The following is a 13375-nucleotide window of genomic DNA, read 5'->3' on the forward strand; positions in this document are numbered from 1 at the left end:
TTGGCATCAAATTAAAGTAGACCCTTTTTTCCTTTGAATTACACGTGGCAATTTTAAGAGGTATTTCAAATATTAACGTAAATGTAGTGTAATGAAATAAATACAAAACGTCACGTGTCTAATAACAAAGAGGGTTCGTAGAAACATAATATAATGAAATGGGGTTGTAGAGGATAAATTATATGAACTTAAAAGAAAAAAATAACTATTTTTTTCCGTTGAATTTTATTTTAAATTTTGTGTGGTTGGTAGTGTTCATTTTTTAAAGTTAAATAACAAATAAATATAATTAGTATAAAAATATTTAAATATTAGTATATATGCATTGGCTTTGAGCTAAGTCGGGTTGCTCAAACCCTCAACCTTGAACCCGAATTCAGGTCGGGTTGAGATATTCGAACTCAGGCTCAACTCCTCTTCTACATAATTCAACCCAAGCTCGCTCATCAATCAAGTTGAACCCTGATTGAATGTAGGCCAATCCACCCAAGTTGCAACCCTAAAAAGTATCTTTCACCAGTTCATCTTTGAGCTCATCCTTATGCAAATTAAGAACATTTGATACGATCCATGTTTCTCAAACATTTAAGCCTTAATAGAAATCAGTAACAGTGGGATAGTTTTACACATGCATTTTGATATTTTAATTTTTATTCTAAAATATCATAAATATATCAAATTACATAATGATCTTTTTTTTCTTTTTTTTTTATCATTAATCATACTATTAACACATATCTTCATAATGCAAAACACATACCATCTTACTTAGTTAACAAGATTTATGTTCAAAAAGTGCAAGAGAGGAAACAAGATATTTTAAAAGGAGTGAAAAAGCTAATGATGAAACCTTTAAGTGTAAATAAAGAATAATGGAAGTATTATCACATGATATTGAGATTTCGTTTTTTTAAAAATAAGGGTTAATTTAGAGATGTTCAAAAAATCTAGACGTGGAAAATTGGACCAAACCAAACTGATTATTTGAACTCGAAAACCAGATCGAAATCGATAATTTGTCCTGATCGAGATCGAACCTGGAACTAGACAAGAAAAATTCAATTACCCCAACCAAAACTCGATTGTTGATCTAGTCCTGACACATTTAATATTTAAGAAAACATTTTAAATTTTAAAATCATTGAGATTAACACTAAAATCATTTATATATATATAATAATGAATTTAAATTAATATATTGAAAAGTGGGCTGTTAAATTACTATGTCTAGCAACGGCTCTATGCCTATTTTAATAAAGTTAGTGAGGCAATAACAACTCTCTTAATTTAATATAATTAGAGACGACTAAGACTTTAGCTACAAATAATTTAATATATTATATAAGAGCCATTAGCTTAGATTTAATTTAAAATAGTGGTAGAACATCACACACATATAAGTTAATTAATATATTATATAAGAGTGGTGTTCAGAGGCCCTAAAGAGAGTCAAACATTTTTTTTAAAATAATTTATGGGTAAAAAGTTTTGGAATGGACTGATTTTTTTGTGAGGATGATCTCCTCATAAAAAATTAGGCAGTCGACGATTACAAAAATCTGTCCATTCCGAAACTTTTAATCCCATTTTAGATTACTTGGTTGAACACCCCTAAGTTAATTTATGTTTTAAACTCTCTTTTGAAAAAAAAAAAAAAATTGATCTTTTTAATTTGGAAAAAAATAAAATAAATAAAGCAAGAATAATTTGAAAAAATTCAAAACATTAAGAATTTTTATAAGGAGTTGAATTCGACCGAAGTTTTAATTATTTTTTATATCATTCCAAAAATTCAGTTATAATTCATGAATTATTCAAAGAATTACTAACTATAATGGAAACAACAGGTCGCCCTCAATATCTTATATAACAAAATCCTTGACTTTTGATCCTAAGACTGTTTCATGTGTTGACCACTTCATATGCAATAACATATGTGGTGGAAGGGTTCTCAATCAATCAAATTAATATATAAAAAACATGTTTGAAAAAAAAATAATAAAACAAATTTATTAATAGGGTTTGTCGCAAATTCATTGACTACATCCTTGAATTTTAGAGAATCATTTCACCATTCTCGCAAATCCCAAGTATTACAATGTTCTGTTTACCTGTAAGGCCTCTAACATAGCTCTAAGGCCCATTTCTTCCTTCCCCTCCCAAAGATTAATGTCTCCTTAAATAAATGAATCATGATAATCTGACTATCCCATGTGGCACACCCAATCAACTCTCTGGGTGTGACTAGTTCTTTTTTGGAAAATCATAAATCAATACGCCTAGGAATACTCAATTGCATGTGTCCCATAAAAAATGTATCTCGAGGGAATCATGTATCTCGAGACGTATTGATCTATAATTCATTAAAAAAGAAAGGTTATAAATCCAACAAACTAACCCCAAAGAAGAAAAGCTATAAATCCAATTAACAAAAGAGGGTAACTACTAAATAATAAACGATTTAAAATAGAAAAATATTATATTGACGAAAATAAAATTTGCATGAGCATTGTGTGTGCACAGAACCATATAAACTTTTCCTTGAGATACAAGTGTTGTACATAAAAACCAATGGTTCTCTACACACAAAGCGTTGAAGGTAGTGTTGTAAAAAGTCAGTCAAACACAATTCTTAAAATATTATAGGAAAAATTATATAAAAAAAAAATCTATTGAAAAAATATTTTATAGAAAAATAATAATATTTTAGAATTTATCAAAAGGAATTAAAATCGTCCCGATTTTTTTTTTAAATTCATAATTTCGCAATATATATATATATATATATATATGGGAGCAGTTCGACAACCCTAAAGTTTGCCTAGTTTGATGCCAAACATCATAGAGATCATCCTCACAAAAAATCAGCTCATTCCAAAGCTTTTAACCCATATTTTGAAAAATGTTTGGCACCAAACTTGGCAAACTTTAGGGTTGCTGAACCGAACCGTCCCCTATATATATATATATATAAGTCAACAATTACAGTGGCTAAATTTTTTTTTTTTCTTTAAAAATTCTAAACTTTTGCCTTTTAAGGGCTGAATTTTTTTTTTTTTTAAATATATATTCATGTTGCATTTATATTTGTTACTTAACATACATTGGAATGGATTCTAACACATCAATTTTTGACATCCAAAAACATGATTTGATTGAATAGGATTATAGATGACAAAATGTTAAAAAATTTGAAAAATTAAAAAATAAAACTTTTTACCATTGAAAGTTCGATAGCCATCGTTTTTCAATAAGTACGATCAAGCTCAAAACAATTTGTGTTTTCAATGTTTTCTTCTCCATATGAGTTTTTCCATAAAATATGCAAGGCTGTGGTGTTAGATTTCTAATTTGATAATCCATGTGGGCCCAACATTCATTAGTAAGATTTTAAATCTTACTAAGTTAGTCACCCTAGACTAATTCATAAAGTAACCACCCCTTTTCGGCTTTTTTTAAGTGCCGTTTTTATGCCTACATCGCACTTTATAAAAATTAGGCTAGCGTGACTAAATTAGTCAGATTTAAAATCTTACTAAGGGATATTGGGCCCACATGGATTATCAAATTAGAAATCCAACATTCAGCCTTGCATATTTCAGGGAAAAACTCATATGCAGAAGAAAACATTGAAAAAACAAATTATTTTGAGCTCGATCGTACTTATTCAAAAACGATGGCTACTGAACTTCAAAATTTAAAACTAAAATTTAATGGTGAAAAGTAAATTTTTTTTTTTCATATTTTTTTATTCAAAGTTTTTAACATTTTGTCATCTATAATCGTGTGCAATCAGATCATGTTTTTGAATGCCAAAAATTGATGTGTTAGAATCCATTCCAACGTATGTTAGGTAACAAATTCAAAACTCAAAGGGTATTTTTGTAATACAAATGCAACATGAATATATAAAAATAAAAAAAGAAATTTCGACCCTTAAAAAACTAAAATTTTGAATTTTATAATAAAAATAATAATTTTGAATTAAAAAAAAAATTTAAGTTGAAATTATGAATTAAAAAAAATTAAAAAAAAATAGATTCTTAAAGGGTTGAAATTTTCAATTTTTTAATTAAAAAAAAAATCGGCCCTTAAAAGACAGATTTTGATTCATTTTGATAAATTTTAAAAAAAAAAAATTTTATAAAATATTTTTTTAATAGATTGTTTATTTATTTATTTATAATTTCTCTAGTATTACAACTCTCCCAATTATTAGGAGGTAATTTTTTGGAGAATGATTCCCTTTGCTTTTGAAGGAACGGTTAAGAGTAATATGAAGAACGGTTAAGAGTAATATGAAGATAAACAAATGAGAAGGATGCAAAAATTAAAAAACACTTTCAATGTGTTTTTTATAAGAGAGATTCTATTACCACACCAAATTTTTCTAACAACTCACCAAATTAATATGTAAATCATCAAAGGATTAACACACGTCTTAGGGTGTTGTTAGTAAAAGTTGGCATGGCAGTAGAAACTCTCATTTATAAACTTGTAGTTGAGCATTAAGGCAAGTAGTGGTCTATTTCGAAATTCAGACATCACATATTAAAACATTAAGATGCAATAAATACACCTTCGAAATTAGAATGTAAGGGTATTTTGATCAAATATAATTTTTTTAAGGCCATTTTCGATATAAAAAAAATACTAATTTCCAAGTTATATTCATTGCACTTTAACATAGGGCACACATTAACAAAATCCTTAAATAAAAGGGGACCTCTATAAGTTCCAAGTTGATCTAGAAGTTTCAAATCTCAGCTGAGTAAGTAGAATTAAAATAATTAATTTTTTAAATTTAAAAACTTATTATCTTAATAAGATATTATTTTATGATTAAACATGATCTAATTTATCTTATTTTATAAATAAAAAAATTATAATTATTTTCATATAAATATATATGCATAATTAATTATAAATGGAGTTATATGACTTATGTCGTCCGAGACAACTCAGTATCGTTGATGAATGAGAAGAGATGTCAAACTGAGTTCCAAATAAGTACACTAGTCGATGGTATAGTAATGATACACTTGAGGCACTTCAACAGACAAATAGAAGGATATTTTGAAATGCACCCCCTGTCAAATTGGTTATATTAGGCTTATCCCCTAGGAAAATGCAAGTTAGGGTTACCCCCTTGACTGGAAGTCGACCTTGCGTTTCCTTGGTGATTTAACAGTTAAATTTTGTTTTTTTTTTTCTTTTTAAAAAATTCTTCAAATACTTAAATTACTTAATCAAAATTTGAAAAGAAAAAAAAAAAAAAAAAAAATCAAAATTTCACTTTTAAATCATCAAGAAAAAACAACGTTAAACTACGATCAAGGAGATAAACCTAATATCACCAATTTAACTCTTGGATTTTGGATTAAAATGCTCACCTCACATGATACAATTAGAAAAGAAATATAGTAAAAAAGTGTGAAATGGTCCAAAATTATTTGACCCGGCCAACCACGTGAATCAAGTTATTTGGTTGGGTTGGATCCGAGTCTGGTTTTAGTAAAAGCAAAATGGTTTTGAAATCTATTAGATAGTATCGTTGGTTGTGGGACATCTATTGGTGCCAACATAATTGTCATCAAAGATACCCCAAGAGCTTCCAAGCATTTCATCATATTCCCAAGAATTACTGAAGAAATTTTTTTTCAAATGCCACAAATGTAATAACCATACTGTACTTTGTATAAATTACAACCAAAAACAATGATCTCATAGAAAGGACCGCTATATCCAAAATTAGAACTAATACGTTATGACTGAAGTAACTTTCATTTTTAACTTCTACAAAATTTGACCACAAATTATGAAATTAATCTTTAAATTACAAGATGGATTTGTGAGACAAAATAGACATAAACCAAAAAACCTTCTCATGGTTCATGAATCCAATAAACAAAATGTTACAGACAGGATTTTACATCCATGAAGGTAAATAAATGGACAAAATTCAACATCATTGGGGTATGCAACATGAATTCTATTCCACCATTTAACTCTATCACAAACCATATCTACATTAGTCCTCTACTTGTATATTCAGATCAGGGAGACACATCGCGAGAGTTTTCCATAAGATGCCCATTTCTTCATCACAAATAACGTCCTTTAGATGCCTAAGATCCATGGCCGATTTTGGCAATTGTCTCACACTTGGGCAGTGTCTCATGTCAAGCTTTTTCAAACTGCATAATTCACCTATCCCTTGGGGCATACTTTCCAATCTAAGATATATCCAAAAATCTTAGCTTGTTAAGTATTCGAATTGAGTCTGGTAATCGTTTTAGACCCGAACAACCACACAGCCTTAGAACTTCTAATTCCATCAAATCTCCAATTTCTTTGGGTAATTCCCTTAAACCATAACACTTGCTGACACTGAGCTTCTTCAAGTGCCGGATCTTGCTGATAGCTTCAGGTAATTTTGTCCAAACATGGCAATAGTCTACGTCAATCTCAATGAGATTTGGACAAATACAGGATATGTTGTCGATTTGCAAATCAAGGATGGAAATACACCCAAATAGTGATATTTTCTGCATATTCTTCAATGGCTCTATGATTTTGTCGAGGGAAGGAAACCAATTCTCGTGGAGGGAAGTAAACATAATCTTCTCTAACCTTAATCTCTTTAGTTGGGATAGATCATAAAGAGAGGACTCCTCGTGTAGTTTTGCATATAGAACTTGTGGTATAGTGATCCAAAATCTTTAGGTGCTGACTGGTTTGTCTCACCTATTAGCTGATTTGGTTTGTCACTAATCCAACCTGGCAAGAATGTTTTATTTATTGCCCTTGTGTATAGATGACACTTGTTGTTTTTCTATTGGATTGGAGATAACAAACTGTACTGCAAAACATTGTGATGAAAAAGGAATATATTGCTGGATCCAAGGAGGATTGAGGTAGCAAAGAGAGAGAGAGAGAGAGAAGGTGTGTTCATGTAGAGAGAAAAGTGAGGAAAGAAAATATCAGTGTAAAAGGGTGCCATTGTTGGACCTTGAGTGTGTGAGCTGAATGTATTTTCTCTGGTGTATTCTTTGAGTTATGTACCTTGTATTCTGTAACTCTCATTGCAAATAGTGGATTTGAATGGCCAAGCCGAAACTGGATGTAGGAATGTTTATTGCGTTCTGAACCAGTATAAATCCTTTTTGTTACATTTTTTTTTACTGTTCTGTTCTTGTTTATAAATTTCTGCTGCTGCTAGTTGATTGCTGTAGCAGTACTACTGCTTTTATTAGGTTGTGTGCATCTTGTTCTTGTGTGTAGTTTCACTACAAATTGGTATCAGAGTAAGGTTATGGCTCACGGATCTATCTAGCTCAGAGAGATTATAAGGTGCTCGAAGAAAGGTGTGTATGGCGGCTGCAACTTCAAAACAGGAAATAGAGAAGTTTGATGGATCAAACGACTTCTCTCTGTGGAAGATGAAGATGCTGGCATTGTTAGGAAATCTCGAGCTTGATGAGGCTTTGCAAGGAGAGGCCAAAATGCCAACAACTTACTCGGATGAAAAGAAGAAAGAGATAATGAAGAAAGCATACAACACACTTATTTTAAGCTTGAGTGACAAAGTTTTGAGGGAGGTGACAAAGATGAAAACAACAGCTGAGGTATGGCTTAAGCTTGAAAGTTTGTATATGACTAAGATTCTCTCATACCGTTTATATCTCAAGGCTAAATTCTTCACTTTCAAGATGCCCGATGGTAAGGATTTACAAGATTACATTGATGAGTTTCATAAGTTGTGTCTAGATCTTGAGAATAGTCAGGTGGAATATGATGATGAGGATAAGGCTCTGGTGTTGTTACACTCATTGCCAAAATCATATAAAACTTTTGTGGATATACTCAAACATGGCAGAGAAACTATTACTCTTGATGATGTTGTAGGAGCTCTTAGTTCCAAGGAGCTGCAAAGGAAGAATGAGCTAAAGGAGTAGACTGGTGAAGAGTTGGTGGTGCGAGGAAGATCTGATAGAAGGGAGTTTAAGGGCAGGGGCAAGTCCAGATCAAAGTCCAAGGGCCATAAGAAATAAAATGTTATTTCTGTCATGAAGAAGGTCATATTAGAAGATTGTGTCCGAAACGTAAGAAGGATGAAAAGGATAAAGAAGTTGAACAAGTAAATGCCACAGTTGAGGATGGTTATGAGAGTGCAGATGTTCTTGTTGTGGCCACGGACAAGTGTGATAAGCAGTGGATACTTGATTCTGGGTGTTCATTTCACATGACACCCAGCAAAGACTGGTTTGAGACTTATAAGGGAATTGATGGAGGAAAGGTGTTGCTAGGAAACAACAAGCCATGCTCAGTAATTGGTACTCTGAGACTGAAAACACATGATGGAACTGAAAGATTGTTGACTGAGGTAAGGCATATATCAGAGCTGAAAAGAAATCTGATTTCACTTGGCATGTTAGATCATCATGGTTACACCTACAAAGGTGGTGATGGGGTTCTTAAAGTCTTTAAAAGATCCATGGTAGTGATGAAAGGAGTGAGAAGCAATGGTTTGTACACCTTGCAAGCTAGCACGGTGATTGGAGTTACTGCAATAGTAACTCATGCAAAGCTGTCCAAATCACAACTGTGGCATCGTAGGCTTGGCCATGTTAGTGAGAGAGGATTGCAAGAGCTGCAAAAGCAAGGTCTGTTATGTGGTGATAAAGTTGATAAGTTAGAGTTTTGTGAGAATTGTGTTTTTGGTAAAGCAACAAGGGTAAAATTCAGCAATTCAACTTACACAACAAGGGAAACTCTCAGCTATATTTACTCTGATTTGTGGGGCCTTCTAGGCATGAAACTCTTGGAAGTGGTCGTTACTTCATTTCAATCATTGATGACTGTTCTTGGAAGGTCTGGGTTTACATCTTGAAGACTAAAGATGAGGCTTTCAGCATGTTCAAAGCATGGAAGAAAATTGTTGAATTGCAAACGGGAAAAAGGTTAAAAGCTCAAAACAGATAATGGATTAGAGTTTCTAAACATGGAGTTTGATGAGCTCTATAGCAAAGAAGGTATGGTAAGACATAAGACAATGAAGGGAACTCCTCAACAAAACGGTCTAGCAGAGAGGATAAATAGAACTCTGCTAGAACATGTAAGGTGCATGTTATTTAGTGCCAATATGCCAAAACGATTTTGGGGGGAAGTTGTAAATACAGCAGCGTATTTGATTAACAAATGTCCTTTTGCAGCCATTGGTTTTAAGACTCTAAAAGAAATTTGGATAGGTATTCTTCCAAGTTATGATAATCTCAAGATATTTGGTTGTGTGGCTTATGCACATACCAAAGAAGGTAAGCTCGAACCTAGAGCTAGAAAGTGTATGTTTGTTGGTTATCCTTAAGGTGTAAAAGGATATAAATTATGGTGTCAAGACAAGCATATTTCAAAGTGTTTCATCAATAGGGATGTGGTTTTCAAGGAAGATGAGTACTACTTGAAAGAAAATGGTGAAAGTAGTACTAGTACAAGTTCAGATCATGATGCTAGTGCTAGAATTGAGGTGGAACTTGCTGATAGAACAGAAAACCAGTAGTATTATAGAACTGAAGAAGAAGTAGAACAACCTGAGGATGAACAATATGAAGAGCAACCTAAGACTTTGGCAGATTATCAATTGACAAGGGATAGAACAAGAAGAACAACGGTGGCACCTACAAGATATGGCTGTGCAAATCTGATTTCATTTGCATTGCTCACGACTGAGGCTCTTGAAGAAAATGAGCCTGCTTCATATGAGGAAGCCTGTAAATGCAAAGAAAGAAAGGAGTGGCGGCAAGCTATGCAAGAGGAGATGGATTTTTTGTTCAAAAACAAAACATGGGAGCTAGTTGATAAACCAGCTGGACAGAGGTTGGTCAGTTGCAAATGAATTTATAAACTTAAGGAAGATGACTCAAAGGATGGAAAACCAAGGTTCAAAGTAAGGCTTGTGGCTCGTGGTTTCACACAACAAGCTGGAATCGACTTCAATGAAGTATTCTCTTCGGTTGTCAAGCATATACATCTATTAAAGTGCTTCTAGCTTTAGTTACTCAATTTGACATGGAGCTAGAGCAAATGGACCTGAAGACCGCTTTTTTACATGGGAACCTTGATGAGAAAATTTTCATGTCTCAGCCAAAAGGATTTGTTAAACTTGGTGATGAGGGAAAAGTGTATTTATTAAATAAGTCCTTGTATGGTTTAAGACAATCTCCGAGACAGTGATACCTTAAGTTTGATGAAGTCATGAAGAAGAACAACTATCTGAGAAGTGATTTTGATAGTTGTGTCTACATAAAGTGGATAGATGGTGGTGTTGGTGTATTTCTATTACTTTATGTGGATGACATGCTAATTGCATCAACTAGCATGAGTGAGATTCGAATGCTCAAGACACTTTTGAGCAAGGAATTCGAAATGAAGGATTTAGGAGTAGCCAAGAGGATTTTGGGCATGGAAATTAAGAGAAATAGGAACAAAGGTGAGTTGTTCATTTCTCAGACCAGCTACATTCTCAAGTTGCTTGATAGATTTGGCATGTCTCAAGCTAAGGCTGTTCAGACACCCTTAGCATGCCATTTCAAGCTATCATTTGCATTGTCACCTTCAACCAATGATGAGAAGGCTGACATGATACAGGTGCCATACACAAGTGCCATTGGGAGCATCATATACTCCATGGTATGCACTCGACCTGACTTGGCGTATGCAGCAAGTGTGGTAAGTAGATTTATGGCTAATCCAGGCAGAGGACATTGGGAAGCTGTAAAGTGGGTCTTCAGGTACCTTAAAGGTACTTCAGATTATGGTTTGTGTTATAAAAGAATATCTAAAGCGAATGAGAAGGAAAAGCTGATTGGGTATGTTGACTCGGACTATGCTAGTGATTTGGACAAGAGAAGATCTCTTACCGGTTATGTTTTCACTCTATTTGGTTGTACAATCAGTTGGAAAGCTACCTTGCAACCAGTTGTAGCTCTCTCGACAACATAGGCCAAACTGATTGCAGCTACAGAAGCTGTAAAAGAAGCCATTTGACTTCAAGGTCTGATTAGTGAACTTGGTGTTAATCAGAAAGGGGTGAGTGTTTATTGTGATAACCAAAGTACAATTCATTTGACAAAAAATCACATGTATCATGAAAGGACAAAACATATAGATATCAAGTTTTATTTCATTCGAGATATTATTGCTGAAGGGAAGGTTACAGTTGAGAAAATCCACATGGATAACAATCCTGCGAACATGCTTACTAAGCCTGTTACTAGCTCTAAGTTCAATCTGTGCCTGAACATTATTAATGTTCTGGTTGTTCCTCATTATTGATTGAAATTGTTCTTGGCCAAGGATTCACTATGATGTTGGTGCACCTCAAGTAGTTTGGATCAAGGTGGAAATTTGTGGTATAGTGATCCAAAATCTTTAGGTGTTGACTGGTTTGTCTCACCTATCAGCTGATTTAGTTTGTCACTAATCCAGCTTGGTAAGAATGTTTTATTCATTGCCCTTGTGTATAGATGACACTTGTTGTTTTTCTATTAGATTGGAGATAACAAACTGTACTGCAGAACATTGTGATGAAAAATGAATATATTGCTAGATCCAAGGAGGATTGAGGTAGCAAAGAGAAAGAGAGAGAGAGAGAGAGAGGAGAGAGAGAGAGAGAGAGAGAGAGAGAAAAGGTGTGCTCATGTAGAGAGAAAAGTGAGGAAAGAAAATATCAGTGTAAAAGGGTGCCATTGTTGGACCTTGAGTGTGTGAGCTAAATGTATTTTCTCTGGTGTATTCTCTGAGTTCTATACCTTGTATTCTGTAACTCTCATTGCAAATAGTGGATTTGAATGGCCAAGCCGAAATTGGATGTAGGAATGCTCATTGCATTCTGAACCAGTATAAATCCTCTTTGTTACATTTTTTTTTACTGTTCTATTCTTGTTTATAAATTTCTGTTGTTGCTAGTTGATTGTTGTAGCAGTACTACTGCTTATATTAGGTTGTGTGCATCTTATTCTTGTGTGTAGTTTTACTACAAAACTCCATGATATGAAATAGTCAGAACCTTCAAATTGCTCATTTTCTCGATGAACCATGGTAAGATGCAGTTGATTGTTGAGAAAGTCAAAAGCATGACCTCCGCTTTAGGAAATTGCATATTGCTCCATCCTGAAGAAAGCATTCTGTCTGCAAAATGTACTCCATAAGTCGATGAAACAACAATGAAGCATTTCGGTACAAATGAACAAAAATGAACAAACCTGTGTGGATAGACACTAAGCGGGCATCAAAGAGTTGGTGATCTTGTTCACTCCAACTCTTGGGAATGTTGTCCTCTCTTAGGTCCATCATCAGTCTCTTTCTTTGGTTAATGTTTTGGCAATACCGATTCTTGTAGATAGCCAATTCTCGGAGAAGATCATGTTGAGTAACACATAGCTCAATAAGGTTTCCGTCAACCCCCCCTGCATTTTTTCTGATGAAGAAAGAGAGAGATGTTTATTTAAGATATGTGTAGCTAACACCATATCCACCCTATCGGTTGATGAATACAGTACTAATAGCAATCAAGGAAATACAACCGATTTTAATTCTTCATTTATAATAACACATCACTTAGGAAAGTTTTGCAAAAATTGTAGTAGTTATTCTTCTGGTTAATACTGAACTAGAAGGTCTGCACTTGCATAAAAAGGTTATTTGTAATTTAAAATATTGATTAAAGGGTTTTTGAAGTTTATATTATAAAAAAAAACTTCGTAATTTTGAAAATTAAGCAACATAATTAGGTTGCAATGTTCTTGGTTTTTATTAAAATGACCTGATTATATTAAATTTAGATATACAAATGGGAGCATTAATGGCCACTAAAATTTTGGTTTCAAACAACTTTTACGCCACCTTCTCTTATTATAATAGTAAATATATGTATGTTAAATCAGTCTCTAGTATCATCAAACAATGAAAATCATCTATAGCCAAAAAGGAGAAAAAATAAATAAATAAATAACTTTGTGATCATAAATCAAAATAACTATTACAACACCAATTTGAAAAGTATATGACGAGCACTCCAGCGTGAAGAATACTGAAGGCCATTGACGACATTCATTGTCACGAAGAAAAATTTAGGGCTGTCAACGGATGCTTATCAGTTCAAATACAGTAATATCTGAATTCAAATTCGAATCCGACAAATATTCTAAAACTCTATCCGAATTCGAATCTGATTATCCTATTGGATATCGGATAATATTCGATTATAATTTGAATAATTTATATATTAAAAAAACATAGTTTTTCCTAATCCAATTGATATTTTATTATTTAAAAAACCTATTATATATTATATTATGTATATAATAAATAAATC

The sequence above is a fragment of the Akebia trifoliata genome, chromosome 4, assembly GCF_017979445.1.
Source record: "Akebia trifoliata isolate Shusen 1 chromosome 4, ASM1797944v1, whole genome shotgun sequence".
Classification (NCBI taxonomy): domain Eukaryota; kingdom Viridiplantae; phylum Streptophyta; class Magnoliopsida; order Ranunculales; family Lardizabalaceae; genus Akebia; species Akebia trifoliata.